Raw genomic sequence first — 22,130 nt, 5'->3', positions numbered from 1 at the left:
TCCCTGTTTTGATGAGTTTTTCCCAGAGAGAAAACTTTTCAATTATGTTGTTGGACTTGTTTAACCTCTCAAGAAAAACTTTGCTGTTGTCAGTGTAACTAATTAGATAATTAAATTGCTTGATCTTTACTTTCTTGAAAATAGTTTTTTCAAGGTTATCTGACCATATTTGAACTACAACCATTTGATGGACTCACTTAAAATTTCCACAAAAATTTGGAGATGTCATGTGATGTTTTTGATTAACTTTTATGCAAAAATATATTTCTTTCATAAAATATTTTGAGCCCTGCACTCAATTTTTCTTCTCTGGTCCAGAGTGCATTTTGCACTACAACCTATTTAAATATTTCTTTAAAACTTCTACCAAAATTAAGGGAGGTCAGTAGGAGCATATTATTTCACTTTGTGCAAAAACCTATTTATGTTCTTTTAAAAATTTGAGTGGATCAACCTCATTTCCATTCTGGTCCAATTTGAGGATTTGTACAGCAACCACCATTTTAGTTGCTCCTATACCCTTAATTATTTCTCCTACTTGTAGTCCCCCATGTTAAACCCTTAAGTCCAAGAGCATGCACCTTTTGGATCATTTTTGGTTCATGAAATAATGCTATTTATTTCCTGTCCAGGATTGAAGTTTTGTAAAACTTGCACTAGCAAGTTTCCCCTTTTGTCCAACTAACCTCACCACTCTCTTTTACATCTAAAGAGACCCCCATCTGGAGTTTTTGGCCACCCCAAGACCTGCCTAAGTGCATGAGGCATTTTGCCAAACACCTGGAGAGCATGACCAGTTCTGGCATGATTGTGGCATTGCTCTGTGAACTTGCACCTCTGATCAAACCAGCATGTCCACTAGACTCCCCGTTGCTCCTAACCTCGATCTGGTAAATCCCATCCTCACCTGCGACCTGTAGCATGCCTCGGCATTGTGTCGAACACCTGGTGTGCGTGCACTGGACGCGCCCAGAGCGCGCGTATTGCAGCCGCGCGCCCGAGCCGACACGCCGGCCCCACGGCCTTGGCTCGCTCTGCAGCACCACGCCACGCGCTCCCCTCCTCGCAGCAACGCGCCAAGCAGCCCCCGCCGCGCCCGGCAGGCCAAGAGCTAGCCGCCGCCGCCGCCCGACAGCCCTGCGCCGTGCAGCGCCGCCCAAGCCACCCCGGCTCGCCACCTGGCCCCTGGAGCAGTGCCCTCTCGTCCACTAGCTCTTGCCGTCATCCCCAGCCGCGCCACGTTGCCCTGCAAGCTACAGCGAGGCGGTTCGCCGGAGAGCTTATCCGGCCGCCGCGGAACCGACCTCGACGGGCTATAAGAGGAGGCCCCGAGCCACCCCGGGCACGCAGGAAGCCTTAGAGTGCTCCCCTAGTCCTCCCATGGCAGCCAATCGACTCGGGGGAGGTCTTCATCCCCATCTCCGGCAACGGCGGCCGCCACCACTGCCCCGGCCAATTCGGCACCACCAGGGCCTCCCACTCTTCGTTCTCTCCACCAAGAACCCCCTCATCCTCCCGTAAACCTTCCCCCTACTCCATTTCGATCGAGAACCACCGCCGCCCCGAAGCCACTTTGCACCGAAACCTCCCTCCGCCGCGAAGCTCACCGCCGACGACTTCTTCCACCGCTGTCGACCCCTCGACCACCGGGAGAAACGCCCCAGCCGTGCGGATCCATCCCCGCCCTCCAGAGGCCGCGAGGAGCCGCCGCTCGCCGGCGTTGGTCGCCGGAGTCCCGCCTCCGCTCGGGACAGAGGAAGAAGGAGGAGGGCGGACTGGTCAAACCTGACCAGTGGGCCAGGCGGGCCCACTGTCAGTGACCCTGCGCATATCCACGTCGGTTAAGTGAAGACGTATTAACCCCAGTACGTCTCCCGTTTTCGAAGACGTATTCTGCCGAAACGTTTTCTTTTCTGTTTTATTTTTAAAAAACAGATTTTGACCAGAACTTTGACTGGCTATAACTTTTTAAATATAAGTCCAAATGAGTTGATTCTTTTTCCTACCTTCTTCAAATTTGGTCTAGTTTATTTTAAGATTTATTTGAAAAAATTTCAAACAACTTTTTGGTTCTGTTTTTGAAATATGTGTTAATTCAAATATATTTTTAAAATAGGATTTTGGGAGAGAGAAGAAGCTTTCAAAAGTTTTGGAGTGCACCCTGCCTTTCCACACATTGAAGGCAAGCATTTTGAATCCCGGCATAATATTTTTGGTGTGATCGTTGATGCATTTATAACACCACTGCATTTCGAAGGACTTGTTATTTCATGTGATATGATCATATGCATGGGTGCATGTTATTGATTTCCATGCTGTTGGAAACGAACACACTTGTGATGATAATCACCCTCATATGCCTTGAAATGCATACCGGCAGAAAACCGTGAAAAAACCTCTGCCTTGGGTAGGTATGAGTTTGTCACCGGTCTCCGTCGGGACGGTTATGTCTGATATGGCATGGCAAGGTGATATGAGCGGTGACCCTGTTGGATGGATTATATTTGTTATACTAATCATGCAGGGAATACTCTAACCTCCTGAGTCGACCGTAGATCGAGTCTTGTTCCAGTAACCCCCACACTTGTTTCGTACTACCACTCGTCTCTACAGCAAGTAGAGTACGGTTCAGTAAGTTGTCAACCTCTTTCTAGCACACACCGTACAGAGAGGCCATGGTGGAAGATACTGGTTGTAACTGGTAGGCAGGCCACCTGGTCCGGGAGCATGGGTGTTTCCGGTTGGGACCGAGAGGGGAGGCCACCCCTTAGAGCGCGCGATATAAATTTGATCCCATGCTACGCGAGGTTGTAGCCTCCCCACTTAGAGTTTGCTTAACAGGTGTCGTGGGTGATTCCAGACACGTGTGTGATAAGCTGGTGTGTGCAAGTTAGGTGTGTTTTCAACAAAAAGACCGTAGATGGAATTAGTCCTGATGGACTAAAGAAATCCGTTACTCGTGGGTAAAGAGTACACCCTCTGCAGAGAATAAACCTATTCGAATAGCCGTGTCCATGGTTAAGGATCACAGTCTGGGATGGGTCAAGTATCGGTCTTAGTGTCGGTCTTCGGAGGTGAAACTGTTAACCAGAAAAGTGGAATTTACTACCCGTGACTTGTGATATCTGTGATGATTATTATTATTATTGTTGACTGACCCGTGATATTATTGTTATTACCGAATATCTCTGGGATGGTTCTACCTCCGGGATATTCATTATGATCATTTCTTTTAAAGCCCTTTATGTGGCGTCGCTCAGACGCCCGACTGTGGCATTTTCTTTTAAAGCCCTTTATGTGGCGTCGCTCAGACGCCCGACTGTGGCATTTTCTTTTAAAAGCCCTTTATGTGGCGTCGCTCAGACGCTCGACTGTGGCATTTTCTTTTAAAGCCCTTTATGTGGCGTCGCTCAGACGCCCGACTGTGGCATTACTTGATTATTTGTTTCATAAGTTTTTATACTACCATGTTATTGCAATTTTATAAATAACTTGCTTGCACGCATCAGAATTTCATTTATCTATTGTGACTGACGTCATGAGCATAAAATATTTTAGCACATCATTGTTATATTATACCTGTGTTCATAATGTTTGCGAGTACATTCAAAGTACTCACTGGCTTGTCCCTGGCTATTGTCTTGGCCAGATTTTCTTGCACGGAGAGGAGTGACGCGATGACAGCCCGGAACCTAAGCAATGGAGATAGCAGCCTCGCGAAGATAGGAGTTAACCTGGTCAGCTATTCCTGTGGGAATTGGAGTCCCATAGACACCGATGATCCACAAACCGCTTCCGCCATCAACCACTAGAAACCATTTGTTGTACTCACAGGCCAGAATGGTCTTGTACTGCATATTTTGTATGTTGCTTGGAATTTCTGTATCAAGTTGGAGCCTCATCAGCTAACAGTAATCCTGGGGCTGATGAGCACGACGGTCTTTTCTGGAAATTTATTTCCTGGAAAAACCGGTCGCGACAATAGATAGGCCGTTCGCAGAGGGAAGCAGATATTTGTAGAGGTGCTAGAGCTCAAAGCTTAAATTGAGAGATAAAATGTTTTGAGAGGCATGCTTTTCCCGTCAACGAAAACGACCGAGTAATTCCCAATACTTTCCATGCTAGATACATCGTAGGCGGTTCCCAAACATAAAATAAAGTTTATTCCTTTTCCACAATTCTTTCACAATCCATGGCTAGCCGTATCTATGGGTGCCTTCCATACCAACATTTTCCACGTAATTTATTATTTGACAACATAAAGTAAATTTCTTTTTCATTTCGGGACTGGGCACCCCTATTACTTCCACACTCTCGTGCAATGACAAGTGAATAAACACTCATCTTGAGAATAACACATCTAGCATGGAAAAATATTGGCCACCCCCTGCCGCTTCATGAGCGGTACGGGCACACAAAAAGGAAATTCATTTTGAAAATTAGAGTTGGCACATACAAATTTACTTAGAACGGCTTGAAATATTGCATATAGGTAGGTATGGTGGACTCATATGGCAAAACTGGGTTTAAGGATTTTGGATGCACAAGTAGTATTCCCACTTAGTACAAATGGAGGCTAGCAAATAGATTGAGAACCAACAAACCAAGAAATGAAAGTTCTCATAAACAAGCATTAAGCATAACTAACACCGATAATGCGCCACAAGTAGGATGTAATTTCATTGCATGAGTATTGACTTTAGTGCTTGCATAGGGAATCACAAACCTTAACACCAATATTCTTACTAAAGCATAATTACTCACCAACATGACTCACATATTACTATCATCATATCTCAAAACTATTACACAGAATCAAATTTGTTTTGTCCAATGATCTTCATGAAAGTTTTTATTATATCTCTCTTGAATATCTATCACTTTGGGACTAAGTTCATATATTGCAATTGCTTTTGACAAGCTCAAACAAATTTAAGTGAAGAACATGAGCATAAAAATTTTCATCTCTCAAAATAATATAAGTGAAGCATGAGAGAATTTCTTCAAAATTCTTAAAAACTCTCAGATAAATCTAAGTTAACAATGAGAGTATTTCTTAAAAAGTTAAGCACATAGTGCTCAAAGAGATATAAGTGAAGCACTAGAGCAATTCCATATCTCAAAAAATTTTAAGTGAAGCACATAGAGCAATTCTAACAAATCATAGCACAATTATGGTTCTCTCAAGTAGGTGTGTCCAGCAAGGATGATTGTGAGGAGCTAAAAAGCAAAATAAGCAAAGACTCATATAATACAGGACGCTCCAAGCAAAACTCATGATATGTGACGAATAAAAATATAGCTCCAAGTAAAATTACCGATGGTTGTTAGAAGAAAGAGTGGATGCCTTCCGGGGCACCCCAAGCTTAGTTGCTTGGTTCTTCTTGAATATTAACTTGGGGTGACATGGGCATCCCCAAGATTAGGCTCTTTTCACTCCTTATTCCTTCATCCATGGTGATATCACCCAAAACTTGAAAACTTCAATCACACAAAACTTAATAGAACCTTCATGAGATCCGTTAGTATAATAAAGCAAATCACCACTTTAAGTGCTGTTGCAAACCCATTCATATTTTATTATTGCATTATACCTACTATATTGTAACTTTACCACGGATCATATACCCCCGATATAGTCCATAGATTCATCAAAATAAGCACACAATGCAACGAAAACAGAATCTGTCAAAAACAGAACAATCTGTAGTAATCTGAACTCTAACCAAACTTCTGTAACTCCAAAAATTATGAAAAATTAGGACAGCATAGGCAATTTGTGTATCAATCTTTTGTAAAAAAAATCAGAGAAAAATTAGGTTTCTGTGATTTTTACAATTCGGCTACCAGGCGCAAAAGTTTCCGTTTTTCAACAAGACCAAATCAACTATCACCCAACATGATCCTAAAGGCTTTACTTGGCACAAACATTAATTAAAACACGAAAACACACTCTAATCAGAGGCACAACTATATATTTATTGAAGAACAGAAAGAAAAACAAAAATTTCAAAGATAACTATTGGGTTATCTCCCAACAAGCTCTTTCTGTATAGCCATTAAGATAGGCTTTGAGATTTCAATGATGCTCACATGAAAGATAATAATTGAAACACAAAGAGAGCATCATAACACACGTGACAAGCATATTTAAGTCTAACATATTTCCTATGCATAGTAATTTTATAAGAAAACAAATTATCAAAACAAGAAATATCTAGCTTATGCAAAGGAGAGGAATAAAACATTGACAATCTCAACATAATGAGAGGTAATTTAGTAACATGAGAATTTCTACAACCATATTTCTCTTTCTCCTAATAATTACATGTGGGATCATATTCAAATTCAACAAGATATCCATCATATAAAATTTTCTCTCCCTGACCCACATGCATAAAACTTAGAATCTTCCAAGATAGTGGGATTAATATCAACTAAAGTCATGACCTCTCCAAACCCACTTTTATCAAAAATTTCATGAGAATGAACACACTCCAAGTATGTGGGATTATTTTTACTTAAAGTTTCCACTCTTCCAAACCCACTTTCAATATTATTGGAAACACTATTATCACTATCATATTCATCATGAGGCTTAAATAAAGTTTCAAGATCATAAGAAGAATCACCCCAATCATGATCATTGCAATAAATAGCGGACATAACAAAATTAGCACCCCCAAGCTTGGGGTTTTGCATATTATTAGCACAACTGACATTAATATAATTTATAATAACATCATTGCAATCATGCTTTTCATTCAAGGAGCTATCATGAATCACTTTATAAGTTTATTCTTTTAGCACTTCATCACAATTTTTAGATTCATGAATCTCAAGCACAACTTCATAAAGATAATCTAGTGAACTCAATTCACTAGAAATTGGTTCAACATAGTTGGATCTTTTAAAAAGATTAGCGAGTGGATGAGGATCCATATCAATAGATTTTTAGCAAGCGAAGATGCAAACAAATAGAAGGCACATGGCAACACAAGCAAAAAAGAGATCTGACAAGAGAAAGGCAAATTTTTGTGAAGTGGGGGAGATGAAAATGAGAGGCAAATGGAAAATAATGTAAATTTCAAGGAGATGATATTTGTGATTAGGAACCTGATAGATGTTGATGATGTCTCCTCGACAACGGCACCGGAAATTCCTTTGACGATAGCTTGAATCTGCGTTGTTATTTCCCTAATGAGGAAGGGATGGTGCAGCACTTCTATGACAAGTATTTCCCTTAGTTATGAAACCAAGGTTATCAATCCAGTAGGAGAACCAAGCAACACTATGTAAACGGTACCTGCACACAAAGAACAAATACTTACAACCCAACGCATAAGAGGGGTTGTCAATCCCTCCATGGTAAAAAGATAGATTAAATTGTATGAGATTGGACAAATAGATCTAGCAAGAACGCAAAATAAAATAAGTAAAGAAAAAGTGCAGCAAGGTATTTTTTGGGTTTTTGGAATAATAGATCTGAAAACAATATGATAAAAGATAGACCCGGGGGCCGTATATTTTACTAGTGGATTCTCTCGAGAAAATAGCATATGGCGGGTACACAAATTACTGTTGGGCAATTGATAGAAGAGAAAATAATTATGACAATATCCAAGGCAATGATCGTGTATATAGGCATCACGTCCAAGATTAGTAGACCGAAACGATTCTGCATCTACTACTATTGCTCCACACGTTGACGCTATCCAGCATGCATCTAGAGTATTAAGTTCATGAAGAAATGGAGTAATACAATAAGAACGATGACATGATGTAGACAAGATCTATTCATGTAGGAATAGACCCCATCTTTTTATCCTTAATAGCAACAATACATGTGTGCCTCGCTACCCCGTCTATCACTAGGTAAGGACACCGCAAGATCGAACCCATCACAAAGCACCTCGTCCCATTGCAAGAAAAATCAATCAAGTTGGCCTAACTAACCAAAGATTCGGAGAAGAAATACGAGGCAATAACAATCATGCATATAAGATATTAAAGAAAGCTCAAATAATATGCATAGATAGATCTAATCATAAACTCGCACTTCATCGGACCCCAACAAACACACCGCAAAATGTCATTACATCAAATAGATCTCCAAGAACATCGAGGAGAACATTGTATTGAGAATCAAAAAGAGAGAAGAAGCCATCTAGCTACTACCTACAGACCCATATGTCTATGATGAACTACTCACGCATCATTGGAGGAGCACCAATGAGGATGATGAATCCCTCCATGATCGTGTTCCCCTCTAGCAAAGTGCCGGAAGAGGGATATATATTGGGTCTCGTGGTTCTGGAACTTGCGGAAGCTGGAATTGTGTTTCGATCGCTCCCTTAGGGTTTTTGGAATATCTCAGTATTTATAGAGCTGAGAGGTGGTGGAGGAGACCTCCATGGGCCCCACCACCCATCAGGGCGCGCCAAGGGTCTCTGGTGCACCCAGGTGGGTGGTGGGCTCCATGGGCATCCCATCTGGTGTTTCATTGGCTCCCAAGTTGTCTTCTGGTCCAAAACAAATCTCCAAAAAGTTTTGTGGCATTTGGACTCCGTTTGATATGGATATTCTGCAAAGTAAAAAACAAGAAAAAAAGCAACTGGCACTGGGCACTATGTCAATAGCTTTGTCCCCAAAAATGGTATAAAGTTTCAACAAAATCATTGTAAAACATCCAAGAATGATAATATAACAGCATGGAACAACAAAAAATTATAGATACGTTGGAGACGTATGAAGTGACACCGAGCACCAGTACTCAGAGTAGGAGGACGATGACGATGATGAGAGTGACGAGGACGAGAGCGCAGAGGAGGGGGAGGAGGCCGAGTCGTCGCCCTCTTTTGAGAGCCCCTGGGTGTCTCACTCCAAGGCGCTGCACGATCCGAGTGGCAAAGCGGGAGGGGCTCGGCAGCCGGCTGCCTCAGGGCGAATGATGCATAGCTCGAAGCGAAAGCATGCTGAAGCAGAAAGCTTTGCCGAGAAGCAGCCCAAGCAGATTGCCTCCAAGCCTCGCAAGCTCGTTGTGCCTCAAATCAAGGTGACAGTGCCGGTGGCATCGACATAAGTGTTTTTGTGAAGTCTTTGTTTGTTTTTATGTTGACTTGGGTGACGTCCGAGTGTCATTGTATCTCGCAGTAATGAGACTTCGACGATGTCGCTGGACCTGAATGCTCCCAAGCAGGACCAGGGCGATACTGACGCAGCGGACGCCGCCACCTCCAAAGGTATGCACGTGCCGACTTATTGAGACTTCTGGATCCTTATTTGACTGCCTTTTACTGATGTGTCCAACTCATGTGTTCACGCACCACCGCCCGAGGTCATCCAGTTGGACGATGACGACAAGGCTGACCCGCCCAACCTGAAGGCTGGCAAGGGAAGGGCGATCGGCGTCGATGTAGTCATGCTAGAGGCTAGCCCTCGCTGGGTGGAGCATGTTTCGCCAGCCAAGGCCGTCATGAGGTCCACCAGATCGAGTCCTCTGGCCCTGAGAAGTTATGCGCCCAAGACTGCTGTGATTCCGACTCCAAGATTTGCACTTGCACCTCTGTCACCGCTTACCCCCTGTACCATGTCCTAGAAGACTAAGTGGGGGCGAGCAAGGAGGCTCTAATCAAGGTGAAGCTGGTGTGTGATCGGCTGAAGGACGCGTATGACGCCAGCGAGGCGCTGCAGACCAATGTCCGAGTAAGTACCATTGCGAGTATGATTTTTAGTTGAAGTTTCTGAATTTTGGCTTCCTCTTCCCGCTTTGAATGGTCCATAGTATTCTTGAAAGTGGGTTTGCACGGAGCACACCCACTAGGTGTGGCGTTTTCTTTCTAGTGGGGGCACGCTGAGTGCACCCACTGGGTGTAGTCCCCGAGGCTCCCGTCGACTGGAAGCAGTTGACGGGAGTCTTAGAGCTTGAGTTTTAGTCACCGCTACCACTCAGGCTCAGTCATGCTATTTTTCAAGTGTTTTCGGTTCTAGTGGGGGCATACTGAGTGCACCCACTGGGTGTAGTCCCCGAGGCTACCGCTGATTGGAAGTAGTCGATGGTAGTCGTAGAGTTTCTACTATTTTTTAGCTCATCAACATGAGTCACTTTCCAATGGGGGCATGCTGAGTGCACCCATTGGGTGTAGTCTCCGAGACTGCAATCGGTGGCAGTCTTCAGAACCGTTACCATCGCTTGGCACTCAGAGTGCACGGCCGCACTCAGCTAACCAAGTGGGCCGTCTGATGAGACGAAGGCGAGGGTGTTGTTGTCCTCGATCTTTTCATTACCGACTCGGAGGTCAGCTGAATGATTGAGGATCAAGGTGTTGTTGTCCTTGATCTTTTTCATTGTCGAATCGGAGGTCAGTTGAATGATTAAGGATCAAGGCGTTGTTATCCTCGATCTTCTTCATTGCCGACTCAAAGGTCAGCTGAATGATTGAGGATCATGGTGTTGTTATCCTCAATCTTCTTCATAGCTGACCCGGTGTCCAGCCGAATGATCCCGGACTTAGTATAGTTGATGTTGATCATGTCCATATCTTCTGGCTGGCTGTCTTCTTGTTTGGTACAGAGAGCCTGCAAGCTGGATCACACTACGCCACCTTGGAGAAGGAAGTGTTATCACTCCGAGGAGACCTGGATGCGTAGAAACACAAGAGCGCTCGACTGGAGAAGGAGAAGAAGACCTTTGGAGGTTAGTTGTTTCCCATCTCCAGTCATCGTATTGCGTTATCTCCTTTGATCCAAGTCAATCCGCTTCGACAGATGTTCGTAGCAAGAATGCCCAACTTCTAAAGAGGCTCAGGACTTCTATTTCTTTAGACACCATGAAGCAGGCCTTGGAGGACAAGGACAAGCAGTTGGTGCTGGCACAAAAGGAAACCAAGACCAAGACCAAGATCACTAAGGAGAAGTTGGCATCAGTCGGCAAGATGGAGGAGGACAGCAAGACTCCGAAGGCCGCCATCGTCGCGACGAAAGGTGAAGCCTTTGAGTGGGTGAAGAAGTGCAAGGATCAGGCCGCTACCTTTGAGCAGGAGAAGAAAACCTTGGAGGAGGAGGTCACTCAGCTCCTCGAGAAGAAGAATGCACTCGAGCAGTATATCGTCAACTTCTACTCAGAGATGAATGAAAATCTCGCTGGTAAGTCACTGACCCAAATGAAATTCCTTTCCTCTCGGACTTCTTCAACTGTCGATTTTATGCTACCCAACAGAGTATTGCCTCTATGTGGAGCTGGAGACGGAGCAGATCAAGAGGGACCTGAACCCATCAAGGCAACTCATCAACGACAAGGCTGCTCTCGCCGTCCTTTGATTGGACTAACACGTCGACAACACCTTGGGCTACATCACTCGGTTGCGTGCCACCATGGGAAGAATTGACAAGGAGCTGCGGCCCGGGGAGTCGGTCCAGGCTGATATGGAGTCTATCATGATGCGGCTAAACGAGATCCCTGCCCAAGTGCAGGTGTGGAAGAAGTTCACGACCCGTAGTGTTGCCGACGTGGCCTTGTCACTCATTTGCGTTTGTTTCAAGGATGTGGATGAGGAGAAGCTGAAGAATCTCCACGTGGTAAACAAGAACAAACTCAAGTTCGAGGACTTCATGGAGACATTCGCCGAGGCCGCCACGCGCATCTCCGATGGGATCGATTTGGAGACCTTCGTTGAGCCAGCCAGCCCTCAGCCGGATGTATAAATACTTGTTTGACTTAAATGTGCCCCGGAATGCTGGGTGGACGATGTAACCGTAAACTCTAACAAGCTTCGAGCTCGTTTACTTTGCTTTTGCTTTGAACATTTGGATGGATCTGAGCTTTTAATCTTTATTCGCCGGCGTGTTGATTGACTTAGGATAAAGCTAGTTCACACCTAAGCCCTTGAGTGTGGAGTGTGTCCTCACTCGGATTGTTTTTAAACTTAGGCGAAAATTGGTTTGCAACTAAGCCCTGATGTCGCTTGAAGCTACGTCGATATTTACCCAAAGAGGAAGGGATGATGCAACACAGTGGTGTTAGGTATTTCCCTCAGATATGAAACCAAGGTTATCGAACCAGTAGGAGAACCAAGCAACACAACGTAAACATCCACTGCACACAAAGAACAACACCTTGCAACCCGACGTGTTAAGGGGTTGTCAATCCCTTTCAGGGTACGACGCCTCAAGATAGGCAAAGGACGTGAGGTAAATTTGTAGATGAGATAAATAGATCACGAAACAAATAAATTGCAGCAAGGTATTTTTGTATTTTTTTTGGTTTAATAGATCTGAAAATAAACGCAAGGAAAAAGTACATCGCAAGGCAAATATATGAGAAAGAAGACACGGGGGCCGTAGGTTTCACTAGTGGCTTCTCTCGAGAAAAATAGCAAACTATGGGTGAACAAATTACTGTTGGGCAATTGATAGAACTTCAAATAATCATAGCGATATCCAGGCAATGATCATTACATAGGCATCATGTCCAAGATTAGTAGACCGACTTCTGCCTGCATCTACTACTGTTACTCCACACATCGACCGCTCTCCACCATGCGTCTAGTGTATTAAGTTCATGAGAAAACGGAGTAATGTAATAAGAATGATGACATGATGTAGAAAAGATCCGTTTATCTATTGCGGCAGATATGGATCCCATCTTTTTATCCTTAGTAGCAATGATACATACATGTCGGTTCCCTTCCTGTCACTGGGATCAAGCACCGTAAGATCAAACCCACTACCGGACACCTATCCTATTGCAAGATAAATAGATCGAGTTGGCCAAACAAAACCCAAATATCAAAGGAAAAATATGAGGCTATAAGAGATCACGCATATAAGAGATCAAAGAACTCAAATAACTTTCATGGATATAAAAAGATATAACTGATCATAAACTCGAAGTTCATCAGATCCCAACAAACACACCGCAAAAAGGACTTACATCAAATGGATCTCCAAGAGATCATTGTATTGATAATCAAGAGAGAGGGAGAGAGAGAGAGAGGAAGCCATCTAGCTACTAATACAGACCGAAGGTCTACAAAGAACTACTCACGCATCATCAGAGAGGCACCAATGGAAGTGGTGAACCCCTCCGTGATGGTGTCTAGATTGGATCTCGTGGTTCTGGACTCTGCGGCGGCTGGATGAAAATTTCGTCGACTCCTCAAGGGTTTCTGGAATATTGGGGTATTTATAGAGCAAAGAATCGGTCCAGGGGGCACTCGAGGTGGGCACAACCCACCTGGGCGCGACTGGGCCTCCTGGCGCGCCCTGGTGGGTGTCCCCTCCTCGGGACTCCCCTTAGGTGCAACCAGGGCGCGTTGTGTTCCTTCTGGCCCATAAAAAATCATCGTAAATTGGCATGGTATTTGGACCCCTTCTGATATTGATTTCCTGCGATGTAAAAAACATGCAGAAAATAGCCACTGGCACTTGGCACTATGTCGATAGGTTAGTACCAAAAAATGATATAAAATGACTATATAATGATTATAAAACATCCACGATTGATAATAAAACAACACGGAGTAGTAAAAAATTATAGATACATTGGAGACGTATCAGCATCCCCAAGCTTAACTCATGCTCGTCCTCGAGTAAACAGAATTTTTGATGTGGAGTGCTGTTTATCATGTCATATCATATTCTTTTCTTTATAGCATGGAAATTTGGACTTTTATGTGATTCAAAGCAATAGTCTAGACATAATAATTTAGATACTCAAGCATATCAACAAGCAACCATGTCTTTCAAAATATTAATGCTAATACAAGTTATCCCTAGCCCATCATGCTCAAACATTGATCCATTCATAAAACACACTCGAATATTAGCTACACCCAATACTTAAGTACGATCATATTGTACCCTAGTTGGTGCTTTTATAAGAGAGGATGGAGACTCAAATTCAAAAATAAAGATTTCATAAAGTAAAACAAATGCCCTTCGCGGAGGGAAGTAGGGATTTGTAGAGGTGCCAAAGCTCAAAGTGAAAAAATAGAGATAAAAACATTTTGGGAGGTGTATCCATCCCACCAACGAAAATGACTTGGAGCATCCCAACACTTCCCATGCTAGATACATCATAGGCGGTTCCCAAACAGAAAATAAAGTTTATTCCTTTTTCCACCATAACTTTCACTTTCCATGGCTAGCCTTATCCACGGGTGCCCTCCATACCAACACTTTCCAAGGAATTTATCATTTGACAACATAAAGTAAATTCATTTTTGCATTTCGGGACTGGGCATCCCTAATACCTTTGCCTTACTCTCATGCAATGACAAGTGAATAAACACTCATCATGAGAATAACACATCTAGCATGCAAAATATTAGCTACTCGTCACCGTTCCGCGAGCGAAACAAACACACAAAAGAGAAGTTCAATTTGAAAATTAGAGATGGACATGCAAATTTGCTTAGACCAGCAAAATAATACCGCATATAGGTAGATATAGTGGTCTCATGTGGCAAAACCGGTTTAAAGGATTTTGGATGCACAAGTAGAGGTCATACTTGGTGCAAAATGAAGGCTAGCAAAAAGATTGAGAAGCGACCAACCAAGAAACGAATAATCTCATAAGCAAGCATTAAGCATAATTAACACCGAATAATGCACCACAAGTAGGATATAATTTTCATTGCATGATTACTGACTTTCTGCATGCATAGGGAATCACAAACCTTAACACCAATATTCTTACTAAGCACAATTACTTACCAACATGACTCACATATCACATCATCATATCTCAAAACTATTACTAAGAATCAAGTTTATTTTGTCCAATGATCTTCATGACATATATTTTCTTCTTTCTTTATCCTTCTTGGATATCTATCACTTTGGGACTAATTTTCATGTGTTGCTTTTCATAAGTTCAAACAAATATAAGTGAAGATCATGAGCATAACATATTTTATTTCTCTCAAAATAATTGAAGTGAAGAAAGAGAGAATTTCTTCAAAATTTTACTAACTCTCAAATAAATCTAAGTGAAGCAAGAGAGCATTTCTTCAAAAATACTAAGCACACCGTTCTCAAAAAGATATAAGTGAAGCACTAGAGCAAGTCCATTGCTCATAAAAATTTAAGTGAAGCATAGAGAGCAATTCTAACAAGTCATGACATAATTTTAGCTCTCTCAAATAGGTGTGTCCAGCAAGGATTGATGACTTAAAGAACAAAATAAAACAAGAAAAGATACATATCATACAAGATGCTCCAAGATAAACACATATTATGTGATGAATATAAATATAGTCTCGAGTAAAACACCGATGGCCGTTAGAAGAAAGAGGGGATGCCACTCGGGGGCATCCCCAAGCTTAGTTGGTTGCTCATTCTTGGATAATAGCTTGGGATGCCAGGGCATCCCCAAGCTTAGGCTCTTCCATCCTTCTTTCATCCATCGTAAGATAACCCAAAACTTGAAAACTTCAATCACACAAAACTCAACAAAACCCTTGTGAGATCCATTAGTAAAAGAAAGCAAACCACTACTATAAGTGCTGTGTCAAACCAATTCATATTTTGTTTTTGTATTATATGTACTATATTCCAACTTTTCTATGGCAAAGACTCATCAAAGAAAACCATAGAGCCATTAAATAAGCACACAACACAAAGAAAACAAAATTTGTCAAAACAGAACAGTCTATAGTAATCTGGAACTTTCGAATACTTCTGTAACTCCAAAAATTCTACCAAATTAGGACGACCAGAATAATTTGTATATAATATTCTGAAAAAAAGAATCAGGGCAAAAGCTCTTTTCTGTGATTTATGATAATTATTTTCGTGAGCATAAAGTTTTTGTCTTCTTCAGCAAGATCAAACAACTATCACCCCGGAAGATCCTAAAGGCTTTACTTGGCACAAACACTAATTAAAGCATAAAGAAATTTATAACAATACCATAATTGTGCTAACACTCAAGAACAGAAAGAAAAAAGCAAAAATAAATTTTATTCATTGGGTTGCCTCCCAACAAGCGCTATAGTTTTATGCCCTTAGCTAGGCATAAAGCAAGGATCTAAGTTTTGTCATCCTTTTTCTTATTAATTTTCTTAGAGTTATTTTCTTCATGGAGTTTTGTAAACACAACATAGAACATATTATCCATGGAAACTTTAGCATTTCTTAGTTGGTTTTCATCATAGCCCCTTTGATTACCCGCAACAATCCAAGGGTAGTGTTGATTAACATTATTAAAAACTTGTTGGATTATATCTAGAACGGGGACTTCCTTTTTAAGATTCTCATCAAATATCTTATTATCCCCAAGCAGATGCCTTAGTGCATAATCACTATTATAAAGAATTTCATCTATCATGGGGTTTTCACGATTCATACCATAAAAATCAAAGATTTCCCTAGCTTCCCGTGTTATGTAGTCAAATTCATTTATAAGAACAAGGGCGGCCAACTTCTTGGCCCTAGGATTCTTTATGTCAGGGACCTCAAAAACAATCTTTGCAAAGTAGGATGGGTATGAATAAATTTACTTTCAAGTTTTAGAACTAGTGCTAAAATAGCATCCACATAAGATCTAGTAGTTTTAAGTATAGGAGCATCATCAAGACTTAGATTCCCAACACAATTGAAAAATTCTTGAATACATTCTTTTCCCATAACATTCCCTTGCCCCAAGATAAAAGTTTTAGCATCCAGATTGCCCGTATGTCCAAATTTAGGATTTAGGCCATCATCTGTTGGTGCCATACCGGAATCACTCATGATTGCAGGCAAAGGATAGATCCGACAAGAAAACAGCGAACGGAAAAAGAGAGGCGAATAAAACAACAAATTTGTGTGAAGCGGGGGAGAAGAAGCGAGAGGCAAATAATGCAAATTGCAAGGAGATGAGATTTGTGATTAGGAACCTGGTTATGTTGAAGATCTTCCCCGGCAACGGCGCCAGAAATTCCTTTTGATGTCGCTTGAAGCTACGTTGGTATTTCCCCAAAGAGGAAGGGATGATGCAGCACATCGGTGGTAGGTATTTCCCTCAGATATGAAACCAAGGTTACCGAGCCAGTAGGAGAACCAAGCAACACAACGTAAACAACTCTTGCACACAAAGAACAACACCTCGCAACCCGACGTGTTAAAGGGGTTGTCAATCCCTTTCGGGGTACGGCGCCTCAAGATAGGCAAAGGACGTGAGGTAAATTTGTAGATGAGATAAATAGATCGTGGAAAAAATAAATTGCAGCAAGGTATCTTTGTATTTTTTGGTTTAATTGATCTGAAAATAAACGCAAGGAAAAAGTAGATAGCAAGGCAAATATATGAGAAAGAAGGCCCGGGGGCCGTAGGTTTCACTAGTGGCTTCTCTCGAGAAAAATAGCAAATGGTGGGTGAACAAATTACTATTGGGCAATTGATAGAACTTCAAATAATCATGACGATATCCAGGCAATGATCATTACATAGGCATCACGTCCAAGATTAGTAGACTGACTTCTGCCTGCATCTACTACTATTACTCCACACATCGACCGCTATCCAACATGCATCTAGTGTATTAAGTTCATGAGAAAATGGAGTAATGCAATAAGAACGATGACATATGATGTAGACAAGATCCGTTTATCTATTGCGGCAGATATGGATCCCATCTTTTTACCCTTACTAGCAACGATACATACGTGTTGGTTCCCTTTCTGTCACTGGGATCAAGCACTGTAAGATCGAACCCACTACCGGGCACCCCTTCCCATTGCAAGATAAATAAATCAAGTTGGACAAACAAAACCCAAATATCGGAGAAGAAATACGAGGATATAAGAGATCACGCATATAAGAGATCAAAGAACTCAAATAACTTTCATGGATATAAAAAGATATAACTAATCATAAACTCGAAGTTCATCAGATCACAACAAACACACCGCAAAAAGGACTTACATCAAATGAATCTCCAAGAGATCATTGTATTGATAATCAAGAGAGAGAGAGAGAGAGAGAGAGAGAGATAGAGATAGATAGAGAGAGAGAGAGAGAGAGGAAGCCATCTAGCTACTAACTATGGACCCGAAGGTCTACAAAGAACTACTCACGCATCATCGGAGAGGCACCATTGGAAGTGGTGAACCCGTCAGTGATGGTGTCTAGATTGGATCTCGTGGTTCTGGACTCTGTGGGGGCTGGATGAAAACTTCGTCGACTCCTCTAGGGTTTATGGAATATTGGGGTATTTATAGAGCAATGAGTCGGTCCAGGGGGCACCCGAGGTGGGCACAACCCACCTGGGCGCGCTTGGGCCTCCTGGCACGCCCTGGTGGGTTGTCCCCTCCTCGGGACTCCCCCGAGGTGCAACCAGGGCCCGTTGTGTTCTTTCTGGCCCATAAAAAATCATCGTAAATTGGCGTGGTATTTGGACCCCTTCTGATATTGATTTCATGCGATGTAAAAAACATGCAGAAAACAGCAAGTGGCACTTGGCACTATGTCAATAGGTTAGTACCAAAAAATGATATAGAATAACTATATAATGATTATAAAACATCCAAGATTGATAATAAAATAGCACGGAATAGTCAAAAATTATAGATACGTTGGAGACATATCAAGCCCCCGGTTTTGGAGCATGTCCACACTTGGAATGTTTTTGAACTTAGGCGAAAACCTGTCTGCAGTAAAACATTCCGAGTGTAGAGCGTGCCCTCAGTCAGAATGGTTTTGAACTTAGGAGAAAACTAGTTTGCAACTAAGCCCCTGAGTGTGGAGCGTGTCCTCACTCAAATGTTTTTGAACTTAGGCGAAAACTGGTTCACAGCTAAGCCCCCGAGTTTGGAGAGTGTCCTCACTCGGAATGCTTTTGAACTTAGGCGTAAATTGGTTCATAGCTAAGCCCCCAAGTGTGGGGCGTGTCCTCACTCGAAATTTTTATGAACTTAGGCGAAAGGTGATCCACATCTAAGCTCCAGAGTGTGGAGCATGTCCTCACTCAAAATGTTTTTGAACTTAGGCGAAAACTGGTTCGCAACTAAGCCAATTCACCTGCTGGGAGTGTGTTAGTTTCCGAATGCTATTAGTCACCTGGGTGAAAATGCGGCTCTAGGCTGAACTAGACTATATACAGGAAAAGAAAGACTTTTATTCATTTAAGTTCATTTAGGAAACTATTACAGTGAGGAATTTTATTCTAAGTGTATGCGGAGTAGGTCCGTGTTCCAAGCCCTAAGCTCTTCTATGCCTTTGCTGAAATTGTAGAGTCAGTAGGCTCTATTATTCATGACTTTCGATATGGCGAAAGGCCCCTCCCGTGGGGGTGCTAGCTTGTGAGGATTCTGCTGATCCACTCGGAGGACCAGATTTCCTTCCTGGAAGGCTCGTCCCCTAACATGCCTATCATGATAGCAGCACAGATCTTGTTGGTACACGGTTACCCTGATGAGTGCTAATTCACACTCTTCCTCTTGGAGGTCGAGGCCATCCTTTCGCGCTTCCTCTGCTTCGGCTTCTTAATATAGATCCACTCAGGGGGAATTGTGAATTAAGTCACTCGGCAAGACTGCTTCTGATCCGTACACCATGAAGAATGGAGTCAATTAGTGGATCGGTTTGAGATTGTCCGTAGGCCCCAGAGGACCTATGGAAACTCAGTGATCCAAACTCCTGTTGCGTGTGTTAGGTCACGCATAAGGCGAGGCTTCAACCCTCAGAGTATCAGTCAATTCACCCGTTCTTCCTGGCCATTCGTCTACAGGTGAGCCATGGAGGCGTAATCGACCCGAGTGCCTTGAGAATAGCAGAACTCGCGGAACTCGTCCAAGTAGAAGTTAGACCCATTATCGGCAATGATACTATGGGGAACTCCGAATCTAGAGAATATCTCATTGATGAACTGGATGGCAGTCGATGAGTCCAACTTCTTTATAGGCTTCGCTTCAATCCACTTAATAAACTTGTCGACCCCACCAATAAATGAGTGAAACCACTCACCCCAGTCCAGAGGGGCCCGGTCATATCAAGCCCCCAGACGATGAACAGCCAGGAGAGGGGGATCGTCTTTAGCACGGGCGCTAGCTTGTGCGACTGGTTCACATAGAACTGGCACCCGGCACACTATGTCTCGGGTGGCCTCATTGGTGCAGGATGAATCCAGAGAGGATGTGCATGTGATACGTTTCCAACGTATCTATAATTTATGAAGTATTCATTCTGTTATATTATCATTCTTGGATGTTTTACAATCATTTTATAGCAATTATATATCATTTCTTGGGACTAACCTATTGACCCAGTGCCCAGTGTTAGTTGTTGTTTTTTGCTTGTTTTTTACATCGCAGGAAATCAATATCAAACGGAGTCCAAATACCGCGAAACTTTTTGTGGATTTTTTATGGACCAGAAGACATCCAGTGGGCCAGAGAAGCACCTGAGGGTGCCCCGAAGGGGGCACTTCCCACCTCAGTGGCCTCCCGCACCCCCTCTTCGCCCTATAAATCACCAAATATTCCAAAAACCCTCGGGGTAACCCTAGATGAGAAGTTCAGCCGCCGCAAGCCTCTGTAGCCACCAAAAACCAATCTAGACCCCGTTCCGGCACTCCCCCGGAGGGGGAAATCATCACCGGTGGCCATCTTCATCATCCCGGTGGCTGCCATGATGAGGGGGTAGTAGTCCACCCTCGGGGCTGAGGGTTTGTACCAGTAGCTATGTGTTTAATCTTTCTCTCTCTCTCTCTCTCTCTCTCTCTCTCGTGTTCTTGATGGCATGATCTTGATTTATCAGGGGCTTTGTTAATATAGTCGGATCATATGGTGTTTTCCCCTCACTATCTTGTTGTGATGAATTGAGTTTTCCCTTTGAGATTTTGTTTTATCAGATTGAATACTTTTATGGATTTGAGAACACTTTATGTATGTCTTGCTATGAATACCCGTGGTGACAATGGGGTATCGTATTGATTCACTTGATATATGTTTTGGCACTTCACTCGCAGATTCCCGAGGTGACATTGGGGTAATCTATGCATATGGGTTGATACACGTTCTTATCTTTGTTTCTCCAGTAGAAATCTTGGGGCACTCTTTGAGGTTCTTTGTGTTGGATTGAGTATTATGAATCTGACATTATTTGGTGTTATTTTAGTACGAACTCTTGGATAGATCGATCGGAAAGAATAGCTTCGAGATGGTTTCATACCCTACAAACAATTTATTCTTATGTTCTCTGCTAGATAGGAATTTTGGAGTGATTCATCATCGCACTTTGAGGGATGGTTATTTGATCCAATCATATTAGCATTGTTGAGAGCTTGCACTAGCGAAAGTACGGACCCTAGGCCTCATTTTCAAGCATTGCAATACCGTTTGTGCTCCATTTTATCAATTGCTACTTTGTTGTTTTTATTGCTCTTACTACAAAAACAAATATCTACTATCCATGTTACACTTGTATCACCATCTCTTCGCCGAACTAGTGCACCTATACAAATTACCATTGTATTTGGTGTGTTGGGGACACAAGAAACTTTTTATTATTTGGTTTCAGGGTTCTTTGAGAGAGACCATCTTCATCCTACACCTCCCATGGATTGATATACCTTAGGTCATCCACTTGAGGGAAAATTGCTACTGTCCTACAAAACTCTGCGCTTGGAGGCCCAACACGCATCTACAAGAATAAAGTTGCGTAGTAGACATCAAGCTCTTTTCTGGCGCTGTTGCCCGGGAGGTGAGTGCTTGAAGGTATATCTTTAGATCTTGCAATTCAATCTTTTAGTTTCTTGTTTTATCACTAGTTTGGTTTATAAAATAAAACTACATAAAAAATATGGAATTAAGGTTGCATCATATTATTGATCATCTTTATAATATCTTTCTTGAAAATGATGGATCAAAAAATTGTGCTCAATTGTTAGAAGAAGAAGTCAATAAAATTTTTGGCACAAAGTATTTGAATGATGAGCATGATTCCAATGTTGTTAGTATGAATTCTTTGAATATCCAAAATGCTAATGATGATTTCACAAGTCATGATAAAAATGTTTCTTATGAGCATGTCAATTTTTGTGGAGTGCATAAAGTTTGTGAAGAAGTGCCTTATAGAGAAGATAGATTTTGAAAGAAGCATAAACATGATGGAACCAATTCTTTGCTCAAAGTGATAGATGAACTTGC

The sequence above is a fragment of the Triticum aestivum genome, chromosome 2B (assembly GCF_018294505.1).
Source record: "Triticum aestivum cultivar Chinese Spring chromosome 2B, IWGSC CS RefSeq v2.1, whole genome shotgun sequence".
Classification (NCBI taxonomy): Eukaryota; Viridiplantae; Streptophyta; class Magnoliopsida; order Poales; family Poaceae; genus Triticum; species Triticum aestivum.
This window is presented reverse-complemented; position numbering follows the sequence as displayed.